This window comes from Ascidiella aspersa, chromosome 3 (genome assembly GCF_963924565.1).
Source record: "Ascidiella aspersa chromosome 3, kaAscAspe10.2, whole genome shotgun sequence".
In the NCBI taxonomy this organism is placed as follows: Eukaryota; Metazoa; Chordata; class Ascidiacea; order Phlebobranchia; family Ascidiidae; genus Ascidiella; species Ascidiella aspersa.
Window position 1 is genome coordinate 10,862,558 of NC_139449.1, and position 17,974 is coordinate 10,880,531.

The window sequence follows — 17,974 nt, forward strand, 5'->3', positions numbered from 1 at the left end:
GTGGAGTGTAACCATTTTGTAACCGTAAGTGGCGATTAAACTACCATTTGCAGCCTTAAGAACGGAACCCTTCGGGTTTGTGCGTCGTTCGAGACCGGTAGCTGGAAGGGCTACTTGAGCTCCAGTGTCCACTAAAAAGTTACGACCAGAAACCCGGTCCCAAAGAAAAAATAGACTGAAAATATTGCCGGCTGTCTTCGCTATCACAGGCAGCCGGCCTTGTCGTTTCCCTGAAAAGAACACGGTGGGCTGCATTGACGTGTGTCTGCTCCAAAGCCTCTATGGTAGAAACATATACCAGTAGTTTTATCGCTGTTATTGCGAAATTGCTTACCCTGCGAGAAAGTCATAAAATGTCTGCCTTCAGAGCCAATCGACGAAGATCTGTGGTATCCTCGTGAGCCAATAATACTAACCGGATATCCTCAGGCATGTGCTGCAAAAACAAATGTTCAAAAAGAAAACAAGAACGGTGGTGTCTCAGAGTTAGGGCAAGCATCTCGTCCATTAAAACAGAGGGTTTCTTGTCGCCCAAAGGAGGCATGTTTAAAAGCTGCGCTGCTCTTTCCTGCTTGGAAAGCGTAAATGACTGCAGCAAGCGTTGCTTAATTGCGCCGTACTTGCCTTCGGCCGGCGGGCGCTCCAGGAGGTCAATTAAACGTGCTGCAGTTCCTTGGTCGAGCGCAGAAACTATGTAATAGAACTTAGTTTTATCTTCAACAATTTTCTTAATAGCAAACTGCGCCTCTACCTTCTGCAGCCAAACACGTGGCTGTGTTGGCCAGAACGTAGGAAGCTTGATCGAAACGGCGTGTTCAGCTTCTATCTTCGACTTCAAAAGAACGTTTTAAAGTTGCGGAGTCACCACCAGTGAAGCGGTTGATGCTTTATTGCGAGATGCGTATATCGAATAAGGGGTCAGCGCAACACAACACTCGATTATAAAGCACAACACAAAAAGGCAAATTGCACGCTTCGCTAAGCGCGCGCCGACGCGGAACCATGTACGCCACAATACAACCTAAGCTTAATGAAATTGTCATGTCATTGCTGATGCCCTTTTCCATCAATATATCGTTGTGTATGTGGGTTTTTAACAATAATGTTACTAAAGACAAAGTAGCGCATTGTCTTGGACTCATGGTTATTTAATATGACATGCGGCTGTGGCTCTTTCCACCACTAAAACAATTAGGAGGAGGACATTGTCGGAGCAAAAACAAGCTCAACCATCACATTAAGTGAATTTGTAATAACAAATTAATGTACTATCATGTTTATTATGTGTTGTGTTTTATTTATATCGTTTCATTATCCCTGCCGGTTACTGTATAAACCAATTTTTAATGGGGGCCACGGTCTAAGTTCTAGGTATGCTAATTCAATCTGAATATAGTCATAATAACACTTGGTCAAACATCAGCAATGCATAAATACAATCTGGGGGACGATGTATATCTGAAAATGACAGGCTGTCAAAATACTCCCAGTTCTTCTGGCAAACAGCCCCAGATTCGTCATTATGGCTTAGCAACGGTGGTCTTTGATGGATATGGTGATGATCACATAGCATATAATCGGATTTAGCAATCATTATAGTTTATTATTGCATACTTTTTATGAACTAGCCAGTTGACTGGGCAAGAAATGGTGAACGAAGGGCCTGGATCGGTTGTAACAAAATTGACGGCGCTGGTTGTAACATTTAAAAGGTGTTACAACTGACCCCGTCGAAACAAAAACCAAGGAAAATCGATTCGATCAGTAGCAAAATAATATTCTATTTGCCATGTCACATTGTCTAGATTTTGTAAAGCAAAACAGAAGTTAGAAGATAGTGGTTCAAATGAATTGCCTTCTGTTGATTACCGCAGTGCTCTACTCAAGTATTCACGGAGTTGCAAGAAAAGGAGTTGACAAAATATCTCTTGATGTCAGCGGATGCTTATTACGTATTGTCTCCAAAAAATGTAAGATACTACATATTGCTTTTTGTTTTGGGAGAATCGGTGATATCATTTCTAAATCACATAAATTATAAGTAGGCTGTACTTTCAAGATTAATTTTTTTAGGTTCGAGAATTCGCTTACGAACTTGCAGTGAAATACAAGTGCAGCCATCCCAAGAGTTGGAAAGAGAATATAGTAAAGCCGGAGCGAATTGGTTTACTGGCTACATCAAAATAAACCAGGGCTGCGGAGTCGGACTCGGGTAAGACCGCGTAAAACTACCCGAGTCCCGAGTCCGACGTGCGCATGTGCAGTATCAAATTTTACAACTGTTAAGGCGGCTATTTTTAAACCATGTAATACGGGTGGAGGATCAAATATGACAGCAATATGAGTGGATTGCACAAAATCCACCTTAATTTAGTTGCGTAAATGGGTAAAATACAGGCTATAGAGTCAGAGCTGGACTCGGAACTTGACAAAATCTTACATTTGGCCGGAGTCGGACTCGGGTTGTTTTTAACCGACTCCGCAGCCCTGAAATAAACGCTATCAATACGAAGTGCAGAATAACGAGTCTGTCAAGGGCTACGAGTTTTAACAAACACAATGTCGGTGTGTTTTTTTCCAAACTAGATGGCGTGATATCAAAGCATAAGTTGAGGTAACGATATTGGGAATGTCGTCAAAACAGGTCGGTGCTTTCACACCTCAGGTGAGAGGGCACGTTAGTCACTCTTGCCTGTGCAATAAACGCCATCGGAAATACAATACCGCCCATGTTTGTTTTTCCTCGGTCTCGATATGCCGATCACTTTGGAAAAAAAGGTATCATACTTCTTTCGTTTCCTCCTCCGGACCTCTAAAAAACTTTGTTAATGGTGCCAGTGACGCTTGGATGAAAATGAACCCCGGAAAAACCATGACGATTTATGATGTTCCTGGGCTTGTAAAAACCTCTCTTCCAATGGCAACAACGCCAGATAACATTCAGTCAGGATTCCGTTGCACAGGAATCTGCCCTTCAACTCCGATATATTTGAAAAACACGAATTTTCTCCTTAACAGGTGACTGATCGGCCAGACCCAGCTCTCCTTGACACTCCTCTTTACAGGCTCAACATGAAGGAGACTGTCATCGTCTGGCAATTTGCCTCCAGCTTCCATTGGGACAGCTTTGTTGTCTCAACATGGTCTGCCACCAGCTCTTCTTCTGTCTTCGCATTCCACAGGATCGGACTTCTTACGTCAAAGTCCATCAACTTATTGAAATGGCTGATTTACCACTGAAATTTGAGGAAATAAAAGTGGAGTTTCCAGAACTAAGCTTGAGAAAACGACGAGAATTTGAAGAATTTTTAGTTTAAATACGATAATGACAACAGTGATTACTCTGATGTTTTTGATTCCTCTTGTAACTGTACAAAAGCCAACAACAGTCTGTTTTCTTTTCAGAGCAGCAGCATCTCTTGCACTGACAGTGCTGATGTATCGGAAAGTTTTGAGGACCACTCGTCCGATTCAACCATTCCAACGGAGGAAAACCTTGACCAAACTACTAGTACATCACATACGGAACACTCCTTCAAAACAAAGCTCAAGAAGTCTAGACTCTTTACTAAATTTGAAGCAACAAAAAACATCATTTATATCGTACAGGTATTGCTCATCCATCCCATTGTCAACCTATTTTAGACAATATGCTGTATACAAAAGGTTAGTTAGGGAGAAGAGAGCCTACGGCCAAGGATAGAAAACTTGTTTCTATTGGTTTGGTAAGGAAATATACCCAGTGTTGGACTGTGGTGGATATCCAGCACATTTTGCACTTTCAGAAGCGCTTCGTAAAAGAGGCAATAACCAAAATGCAGCACTTAAAAAATGGTCTTGCCAATAAATTCCAGAGCAACTTGTAGTAATTCTAATATAAAATATTCAAACAAGTATTTAACTGTTTTAACTATACGAAATTGCACAATTTTTTTTCCCCGCGCGTATCAAGAAAACGCGCCACATGTCGGATATTGTGCCTGGATAAATGTTCGCGGTGGCGTTTCTCCACGATTTGCATGAAGCATTCCCATGAAAAACATAAATAAAAATGCAGTGATATCATCGCAACAAACATGTGTATACGGTAAGTTGATGTTATTAAATGAACTCACTTAATTGGTGTCGATGTCGACGCCGCCAAATACCCACAATTGGGGTATTGTCCGTGTCTGTGCATTGGCGCTTGGCTTTAGTAAATCTTGTAAACAAATCTGTGAAAAACATAATTTATATAATATTTCAATTCTTCACAAACACGCACGCACGCATAGTCATACAACACACACATGCCGTACGCAAAAACATACAAAACGATAAACATTATACTTTTCTCTTAAGAAAGTCCGCCAGTCTGTAAAGGTTTGTTTGGACAGGGCAGTTTGACGGAGAGGATATCCACCGTCGTTGCTTTATAAGCCCAGTGATAAACCAACTCGAAAAGCATTTCGAGGTCGACGTTGGAGAGATAATTCTTCTACAATTCTATAAAAGAACATTTTGTTAACACTAACTAAAAAGATAGTTTGAATATCGATGAAATTCCTAACTAAAGCATCCATGTTTTTCAGGACAGTGTGCTTAATCTCGTTATACTTAATGCTTTTTTTCGAGCATAATTAAAAATGTTTAAAAGACAACCAATAACGTAGTTGTATCTAGTTTAAAATATACGTTTGAAGAGTCCAATAACCGTAGGCCATTATTTAATAGTTATCTCATTATCTAACTTACTCGTTTTGGACACCCGTCTTGTGACGATCGCAAAACTTTTTGTTCCATTTCAATACTGACAGCTTGTTGGGCATTCCATCCGTGCTGCTGTATTAATGCCCTTGCTTCGCGCCCAGGCCAAGGCCGAATAAGTCCGTTAAAAAACGAAAGCAAACTCAGCGCATTGAACGCTCCATTGTTTAAAATGTTTTTGACGAAATGATCACACCCTCGTGCAAAAAAGTTTTACCTTTTACTGCCACAACAAGAGTAGCTTGCACACATTCAGAAACAACCAACCAGCTAACAATTTGACGTCGAAGCGACGTAGATTTTTGGTTGAGTTTGGTCGATGCGACGTTGAAAACTACGTTATCCAATTGTTCTTTAGACATATTTTAAAAACGATTCACGCATTATTTATACGTTAAACTTTTAACATTTACAAAAGCGCTATTTATACGCACAAATAAAAACAATAATAACTTCTACTTGCTGTGACATAACCAACTGTACACTTGTAATGTCACTGAACCTACTTCAAAAGCGTTCAGCTTCTTTACTACTGTTACATTGTAAACAATTTACCATGTCAAGGAGTAGTATTGAGGTGAAACAGAAACACGGCAATAAAAAAAATAATAAGATTAGCACATAAAATATTTCACTATTTGATTGCACTTCTACAACTTACATTTTGCCGCCTTAACAGTTTTAAAATTTGATATTCGCATGCGCACGTCGGACTCGGGACTCGGGTAGTTTTACGTGGTGTTACCCGAGTCCGACTCCGCAGCCCTGGTTCAAGCACGGTATCCGATATAGTCCGGAACCTTCAAGAAAATTTATCACTCACAATACTTACAGAAAATGAAGAATTGCCATCAACTTCACAGTCAAAAAAACAACAAGAGGAAAATGCAATTAAAGCAAATAATTTGGATATTCTAATTAACGAGCTTAAGACGAAAGTATTAACTGCTAATCTTGATGCAAAAACTTTGTATTTTGACGTTTAAGCTGCATTTCTGGCACTTTGAGAAAACTCGTGAATATTTTGGAGTTTTGAATTATTATGTTTCAAAATCGGCTAATTTAAGACAGGAAAGGAATTTTTGCGAAACCTTATCCTATTGAAGCTAAGTGTATAAACGAACAGATGAAACGCCTGATTAAAGATTTCCATTTGGATGATAACCATTCATCGTTTTCTAGAATTATGACTGGTCGAAAGGATTTTGTCAGCATTAAACCAAACATGCAGGAGAGCAGAAACGTCTTTTGCTATGTAATATCGATAAATTATATGTCTTGTTTAAACAAAAACATCCCTCTTTCAAACTACCCTTGATCCAGGTTTCACAGCCTTCGATCCAAACAATGTATTCACGTATCAGAATTAGGAACGCACAACGTTTGTATGTATGTATGTACAATATATCCGCATGGTTGTGTGGTGGTGTACCTTTAGCGTCTCTATTTGACATTAAAACTCTTTTAATCGTTTGCTAATTATGCCAACTGCGACCCGTTTCGTGTATTTTGTTTCTCGCTGATTCTGTCCGGCACTGGGCGGTACCGTTATATCAATTTGTTCGTGACCAACCGCGCGATATCGCGTAGTCTTGTGGGATTTTCCACTCGTAGGTAATTTAGTCGGCCTTTGTCCAGTCATTTCTCTTTATTCATGACATTTTTGAGCTGGTTTCCTGTCGACGCCTTTTTGCAGTAGTCGAGCATTGCGTAACAACAAGTTTCCGTATGTATATATCTAGCAGCTAGGGGTTTTATTGGAACAATTTGCATTGCTCTTTACATTCAGTTGTGGTTTGTTTTCAGGGATTCAATACGATGTTTCACAAATATATAAATGAAAATGACCATGATGTATCGTTTGTTTACGAGGTTAAAAGCAATATAGTCAACGTAATAAAATCAGAGATGGCGGGTGTAACAAAAGTTAGATATTATTTATTTATTTTAGATGGATGTACTCAGCAGTACAAAAATCATGTATCTATGTAGTCACTTTGTGGAATCAGGGTTGCCAAATAGAAAAAATAAAAAAAGCCAAATCTACTACAAACTCTGACAAGCCTATGTTTTTCTTTGGTCATGGTATATTGAATTAATGGTCATGGTATATTGAATTTTTCTTGGCAATTTTTCTCTTTTTGCGTTAGTTTGATATTTTCTTAACATAACACTCATGTTTACAAAGTGTTTTAATTACTGTGAAAGTAGCATTGATGGAATTAGCTTGCAGCCAGGAGGAATTTAGCTAAAAGATTTGAACATGGTAGAACTATCCCTGGAACAAGATCATATCACCATTATATTCATTTGGCCTCGAGACAAAATCGGACGTAAATACATATGTTTAGACCTGCTTTAGTGGAACTTTCAATTTTCATGGCTCGTCTTTAACTTTGAAAAACGAAAATCAATGGATTTCGTGGCACGTGTCAATATACTGTCTGCGGTCAATATACTGTCATCTCCTTCGTTTTATTGGCCTTGACGTTTTGATATCTGCTATATTCCATTTAATGACACATGCTCAAAATTTAAACCCCAAAAGCAAAAGACAGTGGTCGTACCTACACACTGTCATCAAAAGAGTTATCAAAATCTCTTCTAAATTTCTACTTGAATAAGATTGTAACTATTAAGTTTTTCTAGAAACATGTACAGAACAAATGTAGCGAGCTCCTAATTTTTTTGTTAGACCAATTTTTCTTTTTTTTAATACAAGTTTGTATGTTATTAGGTCATATAGGTGCTTTATCAAATAACTGTTGGATGAAGCAAAAACTATTGAAAAACATATGTTTTATACTTGCGGAGCACCTGTGGAGCTTAATAATATTCTAATTTAATAAAATACATGACGGTTTTATTCATACAATAATATCTTTATTAAAATGTAGGCGATGACTTTGAACCAGTGTTCGTGATAAGATAAAATTTTATGAATGTCCCCTTATATTGGCTTCATATCCCCAAATGATGAAAAGACTCGCAATGCCCCCTGTAACTCTTTACACCCGTATCTTTTATTCTGACTGCGTGAAGCCTATCAACAAAATTTCTAATGATTTCGTAGTTTTTCAACAGTTTTTAGTTTAGGTACGTACATTGTCTAACCATTGTTGCTGGATACTAGAATGCAAAAGTAAACGGCTAGACCCTGAGACCCACTACTTTACTAGGTTCCGCCAAAAGGTTTTGTTCTGTAGAGAGGAGAGTATGGGCTGAACAAATGGAATGTATTATACTCTCCTTGAGAGCCGATAATGGCATTAATTAGCTCTACAAAAAAGATTCTATTAAGATATGCGGAAAACAGTTTTCAGCTCTGAATTTTGTTCAAAGTAAGAGTATTTATCAACAAACTAAATTTAGTAAAACAAATGTCGGCCAATAATACTATCTGTCAAATTCTATCTTCGAAAATTAGTTTACTTGTTTTATAAAATTTGTACATTAGTTGTAATATTAAAATCATTGTTTTTATATTTTTTACATTACAGCAAAAAAACGAAAGTTTCTTCAAACTGGTGCAATGCCAAGTAAACATTGTAAAGCTATCAGAGCGAAAAGCACCGAAAGATCGAGATATGCCAAAGAATTTGTTTTAAATCACTGCAATCGTTTTCTAATACAGCTAAATTGTTTGTTAAAAAAATGTACCAATTGGAAAATCAAGTCACAGTCAGAAAAACACAGTTACACTTAGCAAAGGACTTCAAATATGACAAAGAAGAATTTTCTATTTTTGTTAATGCAGCATTAAGTGTTGAGATTCATCATTTTGGATAGCCAAGTGTTCAACAAACTCCTAACCTAGCTACAGAAAAAAAGAAGTTTTAATGAGTTAATTTGCTATATTGAGGAACTTGAGTTACGTAGAGGAATTCAGCAGCACTTTTTTTTACAAGAACGGACACCAGAATGGCCCAGCGTATATTATCCAGAGGAAGTAAACCTTTTGAGAAACAAGAGTACCCGAAAGTACTTGAGTATGCTTGTGATATGTTAGCCAGATCAATATTGTGAACTTTGTCTGTAAAATGCAAAATTCTCCAGTTACAATTTGTTTCTTATCTAGGTCTATTTTTTCGCTGAACACCACCAACGTAAAATCAATTGCTTTTGGTAAATTCAGTGTTGAGACGGCAGGGATATTTCCAGTGTTGTAATGACTTAAGTCAAATGACTTGACTTGACTTGGGTTGAAATAAAGCATTTCTTTAAGTATTTTTTTTAATAAAATTGAGCTATTTGTCCAAATTTTTGCACAAAAAAACAAATTGCTTGCTCTATGTTCCCTTTTTCTTATTTTTTAGTTCAGTTATTGTTCATAATCATACGAGTTGGGTTTAACGTTTTATTTTTATGACAAGGACATGACTTGAAGTTGATTTGCTCTAATTATGACTTGACTTGGACTAAAGTCTTTTTAAAATGACTTGTTTACAACACTGGATATTTCCGTATCCCACCCTGTATTACAATCTTTGGCCTGGAATTAAAAATAAGGATTTATAAAAAAGTAAAACATTAACTAGATATATTAATTGACTAAAAATAATTTTATACCAATCTTTTACCTTTTTAGCCCTTTTCCGTATTTTGGTGCTGCTCGCAGCTCCAACAAAATTGACCATAAGTGCGGCGAATCTAATTGATCTATTTTTTCCGTCGCTTGATACCTAAATAAAATTGGTATTGCTCATGAACTAAGTTCGAATAACCACCACTTGTAATTGAGCTAAATGTGTTCAATTAAAATATTAGAAATACTTGTGATTTGTAGTTACATCATAAACCTGTGGTTTTCATCTGCAGGGTCGGAAAGTAAAATCCCAGGGGATTCTAGAACAGCGGTTCCCTCCAATATTTTGCTGATGAAGCTATGCATTTACGCGGCCCTATAAAAATGTCAGTTGACCCATGTTTCTTGTAGTACAATTGTACAGTCACGATTCGTTCCATGGAACAATGTTCCCGACTAAATAATACAACATAATATATGCTTTAATGTAAGCCTAATGTTGAAAAACTTAAAGACTAATTCTCCTTGCGGACCCTGTGAAACACTGTTCTAAAATATCAGGTTTCGAAACAACGAATCCAGAATACCGAAACCTAGTATATTTTATAATAATTTAACATCATACACCAAAATGAGGAACTCGCATAACTTCAAAAGAAGTGAGAAGGGGGGTCGCAAGACCACAGGGAACTCACTTCAATATTCAAATTTCATTATGATTTGCTTTAGAAATATCGATTTCATGGTTGCGTTGTTTAAAATTTAGGAGGGGCGGCGGATTCAAAAATAATTAAGATCCATTTTTTTCTAAAAAACGCGGTTTTATTCTGTGCGCCACAGTGTCTGCTCATTCAACTCTACATGCTTAAAATAATTCTCGGAAAACACTATTTCATAAATTAAATATAATAAACTAACAACACTGAATACACTTATTTTCTCCATTCAGCGAACATCACGCAATTGCTTTAAAATAATCTAGAATGGCAAGTATGGTTGGAGAAATAAATACGCAGTTTACTTGCTAAATGGATGGGGCTGAAATTGTACTTTGTAGAGGTCGAAAGAAACTGTAAACAAATTATTAGGATGAAAATACGGCTCATTTGTTATGAGATGAAACACACCCATACATACTTCTCCTTTATTTTGCAGAGTTGCTGAGTTTAAAAGAACTACTCAGTTATTTCAATCTGAGCGACTTTGCCAAGGTTACCCATTTTGTTCTATTGTAGTAAATTTGTTTTGATTTAATCAGAAAATTAAGCTAACTGCTGAACAAATTTTTTAAAAGTAAAAATATCGACTGAAATAATTCAAAAATTAGGACAATCAGGTAAACATTGTGATAGTAACTAGTTTGATGCCAGCGTAAATATTTGCTATATTACAGTGGTACTAGATTGCCAAAAAAAAGAAAATGTGGAAGAGCCTAATGGACAGCATACCTAGACAAAGCATTCTATCTAAATATTTGTTTAAACAAACCTAAATATGTGATTTGAAAGTAGGCTTACTACTTTTGCCTTATTAATTTTATTGACTTTAAAGCCTATTTTTGTTGTAATCATGGTCAATTTACCCATCTTGATTTATTTTTATTTCTACTTTTTGTTTATAAACTTAATTTGACATGGCAGGACGAAATATATAGCAATAGCCAATAAAGAAAAACTGACCTAGTAAGTAGTAACAACGGAAATTTGGCACCTACCACAAGAAAAGTCAGACAGGGCTAATAACGCATAATTAGATCATATCTGCGAATTTGCAATATGGCAAAAAATTAAATATCCAGACATGGAAGGTTCTTGAATCATGACATGCTTTCCATCTATGACACATAAAAACAACTGAAAGTTCCACTGGCAATCGATATTGCACCACTCGTTTGTCGTTGGCATTTTTAGGTTAAACGCCTGCAACACTTGGGAATATTGCGGCTTGCGGCACACGTTTCTTTCAAAATGTTGATCTGTGCCCACACGAAAGTTTAACGCAACTGTTGAATATGAGGGCGAAGCAACTTCAATAACCCGTCGTAGGAAGCTACAGTTATACTAAAATAGTGGGTAGAAGCTCTCTGGGTCCTCTCGCATTTATTCTACAAGATTTTGCTCGCCTTACTCCTCCTTTTTTTGCAAAATAGGCCTCGCCCAGCATTTTCTTTATTAAATTAAGCTTTGGGATCCATCTAAATTTAATCCCGATTAATCTTCTTGTACACAATTCCCAAAACTTACTACAAAATGTATTACAGCTTCTCAACCATATTTCTAACTGTCAAAACTTACACTTTGGTTTGGTGAAAATTGGTTCAATAAAATAAATTATTTTCATCAATTCCCACTCCCTTTTGCAACTGGCATGCCAAGACCCACACTGCCTCCTATTCTTGCTTTTTCTCTTTTGTATATTTTTTTTAATCGCTTGCAGGTCTTTTTAATTTCTTCCTCTACAGTACATAATAGTGGTAGAAGCACATATTACAGGTATTAACAGAAGTAACTGAAAACTTTTCTAACCTGTTTTGAAAATCTGAACTACTTGACCTAAATCCTTTGTACATGTTTTTTATTACTACTAAATAAATATATTCTTAGGTAAAGTAGTGATTTTAAAGTCCAGAAAATTTTATAACATTTACAACTGTACCTTTGCCCGGAATGCCACCGCTGTTCGCAACTGCTTGCCAATCGTTATTGCGGATATTTTTTTTATCGTACATACCCCTGCTTGTGTCGTAAAGGCAGGGATATTTCTTGTATAAAAATCTCTACTACCATCTTAAATTACACTTTTGAAATGAAATAAGCTATAGAAGAATTGCAATCATATCAGACTTTGAAATGCATTAGTCACAGTTGACTTACTGTACAGTTACTGGTGGTCACTGGTCAGGTCTAAGTGGGGCAAATTTAATTTAAGCCTCATCTTAAGTTTCATCTCCAAAATCCATCGTGCAATGAAAACAATAACTGTTTGCGTTGATGTAAAACGTGTAAAAACTGCCCTGAAAAAGATTTCAGAAACAGGCACACTACAACCAGATATGCGTGGTAAGACAGGAAATCACAATACACTGCCCAAAGACCGCGAGGAAAAAGTAATAAAGCATATACAAAAAGTTACGTTAGGAAGGAGACGAAATACCAATACTTACCCGAAGAGCCAGCTGTCCATCGCAGAGCCTTATCGCATGTATTTATTGGATCAAAGTCATGCGGCTAAAATTTACTGCTGATAATCCTGCACCTCTGTACTTCAAGTACACCCATTGTAATGAAAATTATCAAAGAGTAACCTTGATTAATAAAGTTCGTCATATTGCAAAAAGAGATCATTACATCAAAAGCTTTGCCAAAGTTGTACAGCACAACGGTTGGAATCAAAAAGGATAAATTAAAAAACTTGTGTGATAAGAGTTTGCTACCAATTTGCCACTCACAAAAGATGTTTCAGAAGACCTTTGGATTTGACATTAGACATGTAGCGTTTGCGCTCCATATTGTTACCGGCTTGAAACCCCGGCCAACCAAATGAAGCAGGCTGGCCGGTTGTGACGTCGTCACACCAGCCTCTGTGAATTCATCAAATTGAACCGCATTGTCACGATATTTAATTACCGCCAGCTGGAATGCTGTATATAAGGGATTTCATTTTATACCAAAAATTGCAGTCTTGCATACTGTTCATTGTGGAGTCCAAATCGCGTACGTTATACGGAGGTAATTATTGTATGTATGTATCGTAAGTACCTGTAAGTACTGTTTGTCGTTGTGTAAATGCAATAAATATTCCTTCATTGTGCTTAAACCCACAAATTGGTGACCCCGACGTGATATTGAACACGCATTAATTCCTTCTGACTAACTAATATTCTGAAATAATTAATATTAACCTATTGTGTTGCTTTAAATCTATTTTGTAACCTACGCTTTTGCACCTATTTTTAGTCTTATTTACCGTGTGCTATTCTTAAAATCGATGTCGAAGAAGAACTTTTCCGTTTTGTTTTCAAAGGTTTCAAGCAAATTTAAAATAATTCGAAATTTTCCATCTCTAAGCTACGGCGTCCGCAAATAGGCTCCTTTTCTAAACCTGTTTTTCCTTTCTCTAAAGACAGTTTAACAGAAAATGATGTTCCAATGCCATCGGTTACAGTTGTTCCACCGATTGCAGTGTCAATCTTGTCTAACGATTCTGTTTCTCAACCTGCAGCTGATCTTTTAGCCCAACCGCAGATGGACAACGTCCAACCGCTTTCAACTTTCGAAGCCGCTCCATCGTCGTTTTGCAACACGGCAAAACCTTTAAATGTTCCCGTAAAATCTTTTCAGCCTGTTGCAGTTACGTCCAACAGCGAACTTTCAAATGCAGAAGCGATGCCTCGTCAACAAAGCGAGTTTACTACATCTACGTACGAAACACCTATGACATTATGCAACTCTACGTCAAACTCTATTCGAAAGGTACTTTTAACCTATCTTTTTCACCTTTCTCTTATCAGACAGGAATTCTTGTCGATCGATTGATGATTTTAAGTATCTCGATGACTGGTATCGTCCGCCTGACCTAACAGCTTGCAAGCACATCTTGCGGATCTGTTGCGACAGAAGCAGCACTTTCCTACGACGTTTACACCTGATGATAACATAGTAAGCTTTCATAACTTTACCTTATCTATCTACGGCCTCTTACTATTCTAATCTTCTCTTCCTCTTATTCTCAGCTTTTTGCTAGTTTTTTGATAGACGTTTTGTTAACGTTTTTGGGTAATTTTTAGCGCCTATGGCTTAAGGTTATCGCTAACGCAGGGATGGGCCTTGCATAATCAAATTGAATTTCACTAATACGCTCACGTAGGATGGCAGCTATAGTTTATTCGTAATTTTTGTGCGCGCTATGTGCATTGTCAGTTATTGATACATGCCTTGTTTACCTTTTTACGCACCACGCCTGTTTTTCTCTCTAAGCCGCCGCCATTGTAAGGATGTTGTTGCGTAATTATGCGCACGTTTTAATGTTGACATATCGGTCGAACAATGCAGATTTAAAACCGCTTTTGAGCTAACTAAATTTACGGCATAGCTGTTCAGTCAGTTGCAAAATTACGTCTCTTATTGTTAAGTTAAAGGTGAAACCTTACGTAAGAGAATATTCTTCTCTCGTAAACTAATCTCTAAGCCTATAAACAGATATATTTATCTCTCACACTTACAGAAGTTGCGCCTTCTGAAGTGCATTTCCGTTTGCAGCTAACCTGCAGTCTGGTCCTATATGGTTTACGGTGTTTGATCAGAGAGATATCACACCTAAAATAACCTGACCGTTTTGTTTGTATTCCGGGCATAGATCCCGATGTTTTCAAGGCCACGTGGATGCCTTTTTACCTTACTGACGGCTGAGGTAGTACCGTCACATGTCCATTTGGGTTACAAGCTTGCAATAGTGTAACTTTTTAGCTTAACCTTTACGCCAAGGTTAAAATGTCTGTCATTTAGTGATTACTTTTAAAATGGACAAGGCGTTTATTTTGTTTTCGAGTTTCAGAGATTAGCACCGTTTAACTTTCTTTATTTGGTATTCTAGAACGATAGATTCTAGGCATTTGACTGACGGTTTTTGTCTTTCTACATTAAAATTACGATTTTTACGGCTCTATTTCTGCATTGTAGGCTGTACATTTAAATGTTGTATTCTTGTATTCGCATGTTGTTAAACGCCGGTGTAAGTATTTTTACACAGATCGTTCAACAACAAAGTACCAGCTCGATTACGGAGGGATTCTCGAACACTATAAAGAGCAGTTCAGTTTCAGCTCTGACTACCAACGTGCTTTGTACGAAGCGAGCTTTTTCATCGTTGGACAACAGTCATCTATGTTTCGGAGGTCGCCACCGTTCCTGACTTGTGCTACAAAGAGCCGATCGACAAGGAGGACATGATCATCCCATGAACAATGTGTTTGACTTCCTGGAGGAAGAAGTCCAACATGGAGTCTCTCCGGACATATTGCTTCAAAGACAAGGGGAGTGACATGTAGCGTTTGCGCTCCATATTGTTACCGGCTTGAAACCCCGGCCAACCAAATGAAGCAGGCTGGCCGGTTGTGACGTCGTCACACCAGCCTCTGTGAATTCATCAAATTGACAGTTTATTGCCTGATCGTGTTTTCGTCGATTGTCCGAGTTTCCTCTTTTTCGATGCGTCGCCGAACCGCATTGTCACGATATTTAATTACCGCCAGCTGGAATGCTGTATATAAGGGATTTCATTTTATACCAAAAATTGCAGTCTTGCATACTGTTCATTGTGGAGTCCAGATCGCGTACGTTATACGGAGGTAATTATTGTATGTATGTATCGTAAGTACCTGTAAGTACTGTTTGTCGTTGTGTAAATGCAATAAATATTCCTTCATTGTGCTTAAACCCACAGACTCTTCTTTTTTTGTATATGTATTTTCGTTTCGTTGTTGTACAAGTTGTTTAAGCTGAGAATTGCCTATAGTTAGGTACCCAAGTTGAAGTTTCATTTTTAGAATTGATTTCTTTAAACTAGACTCCAAAAGCCATGTTAGTTTGTAGCAGCCAGAAGTAAAGAAAACAGTCAGTAATGGTGCTTTGAAAAAAGACTTTTGTCCAAAACTTGAAAATTTATGGACTTATGTCCAAAAGGGGCTTATATAAATGGAGGGGGGGTGCCCCCTTCTACAATTTGATCATGTACATTTTGACGACCATAATATGGTATACTAATATGTTACATATAATTACAATGGCATGTATTCAAGAATAGTTGGTTTTCCAGCGACGCCCGACGTATGTACGTATGTCGGGTGTTTACTTAAACATCCAACTAACTGAAATAGGGTGGATTTTGCAGCAATCCACTTATAGAAAAGTAATATGATATTTTTACCCACAACAAATGCTACAAGCGATTCCACCTTTACGATTTACAGTGTCTAGATTCTAAATAAAATAAAGAGATAGTTTTTATCATACACATTGTACACTAAAACCCTACAATGCGTCCCGTACTAGGTCTGTAGAATTGCTTTCTACAGAAGTAAAAAATGGTTTTTACCTGGGGTATTACCGACATCGAAAAGCTTTGTCAAACCTATTGTAGAAATGTCAACGTCGTCGATAAAAATTTGTCCAGCGCTTTGTTCGTTCAAACGAAACAGTGACACGACAAAAGAGCTTTATCCCGCACCGGTCCTACCTACTATTCCAAGCTGAGAGGTAAAATAATTACAAAAACATTGGCAACAAGCTTAAGTAATATAAATTTTAACAAAAATCGAACACTATAGCTCCTGTCAAATTCCGGTTAGATAATAATATATTTTTGTTTGTCTTCAAAGAATATTACCTAAATAATACTAGAAGTATTTTGGGGGAAATTCAGATTAATCGTCCGATATCATTATACTCTGCGTGTACAGCCAAAATGGTGCTACTTTAATGAATAACTTACTAAAACGACCACAATGATTACTTTTAAATTTTCTCGTAACAAGCCGCATTAGCTGGACGACATTCATTTGGTTCTGGCGAGCGTACCATGAAATAATTTACCTTTTCACCCGGTTTTACTTCAAAAGATGATTGATTTGTTTGAGCATATCAGGTCCACCTTTATAATGGGCAAAGGAAACATTGTGGAACCTTATGTTTCCCCTAGAAGGCTAATCGGGCCTCGGTTCCGTTTCAGACACTACGAGGGTCGCCTCTGGTGACAGCTTTGAATATTGCTGGATTCGTTCGACTGACGTCATCTAATAAGAAACCAGTACATATTTTATTTGGGCAATTTCTGAAAATCTGTTTTAAGATTCGTTTACTTGATGGTATATTTTTACATTGGAAAAGTATACCTTTAACATACTGGTTTATTTTTTGTCGTATTTTATATTGTTGTCTATTGCCTAAATTTAAAAGAACGTGTTTCAACATTTGAAAGAATAAACTCTTTAAGGTAGCTTAATAATTAATTGCAATGCCAAAAAAGTCGAGTAGATCAACATCATCTTAATAAGGCGTTTCGATGCTAACGTCTATCATCTTTAGTTAATTCAAGATTATGTTGAACTACTTGACTTTTTGGCTTGGAAATTCAGTAAAAGTTATTTGAAAAAAAAAATGCAGTACCCTGGATAAATATTAGGATAAACTCTCATTATTTATTTTTTTGAACAAGAATCTGTTAGGGTTAACTCTAAAATCTATTTGGGCGTTGAATTTTCCAATTCTTACATGGATTTCGAATTCGGTGCTAAGCCGAATACAACACTGGAAAACTTCTATGAGTTGAAGGGAAAGGAAGCAAACTGCTCCGATGAAGATGACGCTAACTACCTCCAGGCGAAAGCTGAACCATCTTGTTTCGCTAGGAAACAAAAACCAGACGCCTAAAAAATTAAAATTGCGTTAAAAACGGACAACTTTTGGTATCTGTGGAGTTTATCCAGTGTTGTTTAACACTTCCTTAACAATTAATAGTTTAGCAAGAAAACTTTTTTAAATAATGAGTTGCGTTGTTTAACTTCATCTTGCTTTTTGACAAGTGTGGATGAAAATATTAAAGTTGACGGTTTTCTTGAATCGAAAATAGTGAAGTCCCAAGCGCGTTTTATTTTTCCTTTTATTCACAGCTATAGTTGTGTTTTAAACCCGACAAAATTTGTCATTG

The 17,974-nt window shown here is 37.1% G+C and overlaps 1 pseudogene; it reads right to left on the reverse strand.

Moving 5' to 3' along the window:
- Positions 1-203: 203 nt before the first annotated feature.
- On the reverse strand, positions 204-1,521 carry LOC146159938 (uncharacterized; annotated as a pseudogene).
- Positions 1,522-17,974: the final 16,453 nt, after the last annotated feature.